The following is a 6000-nucleotide window of genomic DNA, read 5'->3' as shown; positions in this document are numbered from 1 at the left end:
AGACACTCATGGGGTTTTAGGAGGGGTTCTGATAGACACTCATGGGGTTTTAGGAGGGGTTCTGATAGACATGGGGTTTTAGGAGGGGTTCTGATAGACATGGGGTTTTAGGAGGGGTTCTGATAGACACTCATGGGGTTTTAGGAGGGGTTCTGATAGACACTCATGGGGTTTTAGGAGGGTTCTGATAGACACTCATGGGGTTTTAGGAGGGGTTCTGATAGACACTCATGGGGTTTTAGGAGGGGTTCTGATAGACACTCATGGGGTTTTAGGAGGGGTTCTGATAGACACTCATGGGGTTTTAGGAGGGGTTCTGATAGACACTCATGGGGTTTTAGGAGGGGTTCTGATAGACACTCATGGGGTTTTAGGAGGGGTTCTGATAGACACTCATGGGGTTTTAGGAGGGGTTCTGATAGACACTCATGGGGTTTTAGGAGGGGTTCTGATAGACACTCATGGGGTTTTAGGAGGGGTTCTGATAGACACTCATGGGGTTTTAGGAGGGGTTCTGATAGACACTCATGGGGTTTTAGGAGGGGTTCTGATAGACACTCATGGGGTTTTAGGAGGGGTTCTGATAGACACTCATGGGGTTTTAGGAGGGGTTCTGATAGACACTCATGGGGTTTTAGGAGGGGTTCTGATAGACACTCATGGGGTTTTAGGAGGGGTTCTGATAGACACTCATGGGGTTTTAGGAGGGGTTCTGATAGACACTCATGGGGTTTTAGGAGGGGTTCTGATAGACACTCATGGGGTTTTAGGAGGGGTTCTGATAGACACTCATGGGGTTTTAGGAGGGGTTCTGATAGACACTCATGGGGTTTTAGGAGGGGTTCTGATAGACACTCATGGGGTTTTAGGAGGGGTTCTGATAGACACTCATGGGGTTTTAGGAGGGGTTCTGATAGACACTCATGGGGTTTTAGGAGGGGTTCTGATAGACACTCATGGGGTTTTAGGAGGGGTTCTGATAGACACTCATGGGGTTTTAGGAGGGGTTCTGATAGACACTCATGGGGTTTTAGGAGGGGTTCTGATAGACACTCATGGGGTTTTAGGAGGGGTTCTGATAGACACTCATGGGGTTTTAGGAGGGGTTCTGATAGACACTCATGGGGTTTTAGGAGGGGTTCTGATAGACACTCATGGGGTTTTAGGAGGGGTTCTGATAGACACTCATGGGGTTTTAGGAGGGGTTCTGATAGACACTGGGGTTTTAGGAGGGGTTCTGATAGACACTCATGGGGTTTTAGGAGGGGTTCTGATAGACACTCATGGGGTTTTAGGAGGGGTTCTGATAGACACTCATGGGGTTTTAGGAGGGGTTCTGATAGACACTCATGGGGTTTTAGGAGGGGTTCTGATAGACACTCATGGGGTTTTAGGAGGGGTTCTGATAGACACTCATGGGGTTTTAGGAGGGGTTCTGATAGACACTCATGGGGTTTTAGGAGGGGTTCTGATAGACACTCATGGGGTTTTAGGAGGGGTTCTGATAGACACTCATGGGGTTTTAGGAGGGGTTCTGATAGACACTCATGGGGTTTTAGGAGGGGTTCTGATAGACACTCATGGGGTTTTAGGAGGGGTTCTGATAGACACTGGGGTTTTAGGAGGGGTTCTGATAGACACTCATGGGGTTTTAGGAGGGGTTCTGATAGACACTCATGGGGTTTTAGGAGGGGTTCTGATAGACACTCATGGGGTTTTAGGAGGGGTTCTGATAGACACTCATGGGGTTTTAGGAGGGGTTCTGATAGACACTCATGGGGTTTTAGGAGGGGTTCTGATAGACACTCATGGGGTTTTAGGAGGGGTTCTGATAGACACTCATGGGGTTTTAGGAGGGGTTCTGATAGACACTCATGGGGTTTTAGGAGGGGTTCTGATAGACACTCATGGGGTTTTAGGAGGGGTTCTGATAGACACTCATGGGGTTTTAGGAGGGGTTCTGATAGACACTCATGGGGTTTTAGGAGGGGTTCTGATAGACACTCATGGGGTTTTAGGAGGGGTTCTGATAGACACTCATGGGGTTTTAGGAGGGGTTCTGATAGACACTCATGGGGTTTTAGGAGGGGTTCTGATAGACACTCATGGGGTTTTAGGAGGGGTTCTGATAGACACTCATGGGGTTTTAGGAGGGGTTCTGATAGACACTCATGGGGTTTTAGGAGGGGTTCTGATAGACACTCATGGGGTTTTAGGAGGGGTTCTGATAGACACTCATGGGGTTTTAGGAGGGGTTCTGATAGACACTCATGGGGTTTTAGGAGGGGTTCTGATAGACACTCATGGGGTTTTAGGAGGGGTTCTGATAGACCATGGGGTTTTAGGAGGGGTTCTGATAGACACTCATGGGGTTTTAGGAGGGGTTCTGATAGACACTCATGGGGTTTTAGGAGGGGTTCTGATAGACACTCATGGGGTTTTAGGAGGGGTTCTGATAGACACTCATGGGGTTTTAGGAGGGGTTCTGATAGACACTCATGGGGTTTTAGGAGGGGTTCTGATAGACACTCATGGGGTTTTAGGAGGGGTTCTGATAGACACTCATGGGGTTTTAGGAGGGGTTCTGATAGACACTCATGGGGTTTTAGGAGGGGTTCTGATAGACACTCATGGGGTTTTAGGAGGGGTTCTGATAGACACTCATGGGGTTTTAGGAGGGGTTCTGATAGACACTCATGGGGTTTTAGGAGGGGTTCTGATAGACACTCATGGGGTTTTAGGAGGGGTTCTGATAGACACTCATGGGGTTTTAGGAGGGGTTCTGATAGACACTCATGGGGTTTTAGGAGGGGTTCTGATAGACACTCATGGGGTTTTAGGAGGGTTCTGATAGACACTCATGGGGTTTTAGGAGGGGTTCTGATAGACACTCATGGGGTTTTAGGAGGGGTTCTGATAGACACTCATGGGGTTTTAGGAGGGGTTCTGATAGACACTCATGGGGTTTTAGGAGGGGTTCTGATAGACACTCATGGGGTTTTAGGAGGGGTTCTGATAGACACTCATGGGGTTTTAGGAGGGGTTCTGATAGACACTCATGGGGTTTTAGGAGGGGTTCTGATAGACACTCATGGGGTTTTAGGAGGGGTTCTGATAGACACTCATGGGGTTTTAGGAGGGGTTCTGATAGACACTCATGGGGTTTTAGGAGGGTTCTGATAGACACTCATGGGGTTTTAGGAGGGGTTCTGATAGACACTCATGGGGTTTTAGGAGGGGTTCTGATAGACACTCATGGGGTTTTAGGAGGGGTTCTGATAGACACTCATGGGGTTTTAGGAGGGGTTCTGATAGACACTCATGGGGTTTTAGGAGGGGTTCTGATAGACACTCATTGGGTTTTAGGAGGGGTTCTGATAGACATGGGGTTTTAGGAGGGGTTCTGATAGACACTCATGAGGTTTTAGGAGGGGTTCTGATAGACACTCATGGGGTTTTAGGAGGGGTTCTGATAGACACTCATGGGGTTTTAGGAGGGGTTCTGATAGACACTCATGGAGTTTTAGGAGGGGTTCTGATAGACACTCATTGGGTTTTAGGAGGGGTTCTGATAGACATGGGGTTTTAGGAGGGGTTCTGATAGACACTCATGAGGTTTTAGGAGGGGTTCTGATAGACACTCATGGGGTTTTAGGAGGGGTTCTGATAGACACTCATGGGGTTTTAGGAGGGGTTCTGATAGACACTCATGGGGTTTTAGGAGGGGTTCTGATAGACACTCATGGGGTTTTAGGAGGGGTTCTGATAGACACTCATGGGGTTTTAGGAGGGGTTCTGATAGACACTCATGGGGTTTTAGGAGGGGTTCTGATAGACACTCATGGGGTTTTAGGAGGGGTTCTGATAGACACTCATGGGGTTTTAGGAGGGGTTCTGATAGACACTCATGGGGTTTTAGGAGGGGTTCTGATAGACACTCATGGGGTTTTAGGAGGGGTTCTGATAGACACTCATGGGGTTTTAGGAGGGGTTCTGATAGACACTCATGGGGTTTTAGGAGGGGTTCTGATAGACACTCATGGGGTTTTAGGAGGGGTTCTGATAGACACTCATGGGGTTTTAGGAGGGGTTCTGATAGACACTCATGGGGTTTTAGGAGGGGTTCTGATAGACACTCATGGGGTTTTAGGAGGGGTTCTGATAGACACTCATGGGGTTTTAGGAGGGGTTCTGATAGACACTCATGGGGTTTTAGGAGGGGTTCTGATAGACACTCATGGGGTTTTAGGAGGGGTTCTGATAGACACTCATGGGGTTTTAGGAGGGGTTCTGATAGACACTCATGGGGTTTTAGGAGGGGTTCTGATAGACACTCATGGGGTTTTAGGAGGGGTTCTGATAGACACTCATGGGGTTTTAGGAGGGGTTCTGATAGACACTCATGGGGTTTTAGGAGGGGTTCTGATAGACACTCATGGGGTTTTAGGAGGGGTTCTGATAGACACTCATGGGGTTTTAGGAGGGGTTCTGATAGACACTCATGGGGTTTTAGGAGGGGTTCTGATAGACACTCATGGGGTTTTAGGAGGGGTTCTGATAGACACTCATGGGGTTTTAGGAGGGGTTCTGATAGACACTCATGGGGTTTTAGGAGGGGTTCTGATAGACACCATGGGGTTTTAGGAGGGGTTCTGATAGACACTCATGGGGTTTTAGGAGGGGTTCTGATAGACACTCATGGGGTTTTAGGAGGGGTTCTGATAGACACTCATGGGGTTTTAGGAGGGGTTCTGATAGACACTCATGGGGTTTTAGGAGGGGTTCTGATAGACACTCATGGGGTTTTAGGAGGGGTTCTGATAGACCCATGGGGTTTTAGGAGGGGTTCTGATAGACACTCATGGGGTTTTAGGAGGGGTTCTGATAGACACTCATGGGGTTTTAGGAGGGGTTCTGATAGACACTCATGGGGTTTTAGGAGGGGTTCTGATAGACACTCATGGGGTTTTAGGAGGGGTTCTGATAGACACTCATGGGGTTTTAGGAGGGGTTCTGATAGACACTCATGGGGTTTTAGGAGGGGTTCTGATAGACACTCATGGGGTTTTAGGAGGGGTTCTGATAGACACTCATGGGGTTTTAGGAGGGGTTCTGATAGACACTCATGGGGTTTTAGGAGGGGTTCTGATAGACACTCATGGGGTTTTAGGCGGGGTTCTGATAGACACTCATGGGGTTTTAGGAGGGGTTCTGATAGACACTCATGGGGTTTTAGGAGGGGTTCTGATAGACACTCATGGGGTTTTAGGAGGGGTTCTGATAGACACTCATGGGGTTTTAGGAGGGGTTCTGATAGACACTCATGGGGTTTTAGGAGGGGTTCTGATAGACACTCATGGGGTTTTAGGAGGGGTTCTGATAGACACTCATGGGGTTTTAGGAGGGGTTCTGATAGACACTCATGGGGTTTTAGGAGGGGTTCTGATAGACACTCATGGGGTTTTAGGAGGGGTTCTGATAGACACTCATGGGGTTTTAGGAGGGGTTCTGATAGACACTCATGGGGTTTTAGGAGGGGTTCTGATAGACACTCATGGGGTTTTAGGAGGGGTTCTGATAGACACTCATGGGGTTTTAGGAGGGGTTCTGATAGACACTCATGGGGTTTTAGGAGGGGTTCTGATAGACACTCATGGGGTTTTAGGAGGGGTTCTGATAGACACTCATGGGGTTTTAGGAGGGGTTCTGATAGACACTCATGGGGTTTTAGGAGGGGTTCTGATAGACACTCATGGGGTTTTAGGAGGGGTTCTGATAGACACTCATGGGGTTTTAGGAGGGGTTCTGATAGACACTCATGGGGTTTTAGGAGGGGTTCTGATAGACACTCATGGGGTTTTAGGAGGGGTTCTGATAGACACTCATGGGGTTTTAGGAGGGGTTCTGATAGACACTCATGGGGTTTTAGGAGGGGTTCTGATAGACACTCATGGGGTTTTAGGAGGGGTTCTGATAGACACTCATGGGGTTTTAGGAGGG

Source organism: Salvelinus fontinalis, chromosome 4 (genome assembly GCF_029448725.1).
Source record: "Salvelinus fontinalis isolate EN_2023a chromosome 4, ASM2944872v1, whole genome shotgun sequence".
NCBI lineage: Eukaryota > Metazoa > Chordata > Actinopteri > Salmoniformes > Salmonidae > Salvelinus > Salvelinus fontinalis.
Note: the sequence above shows the minus strand (reverse complement) of the source record.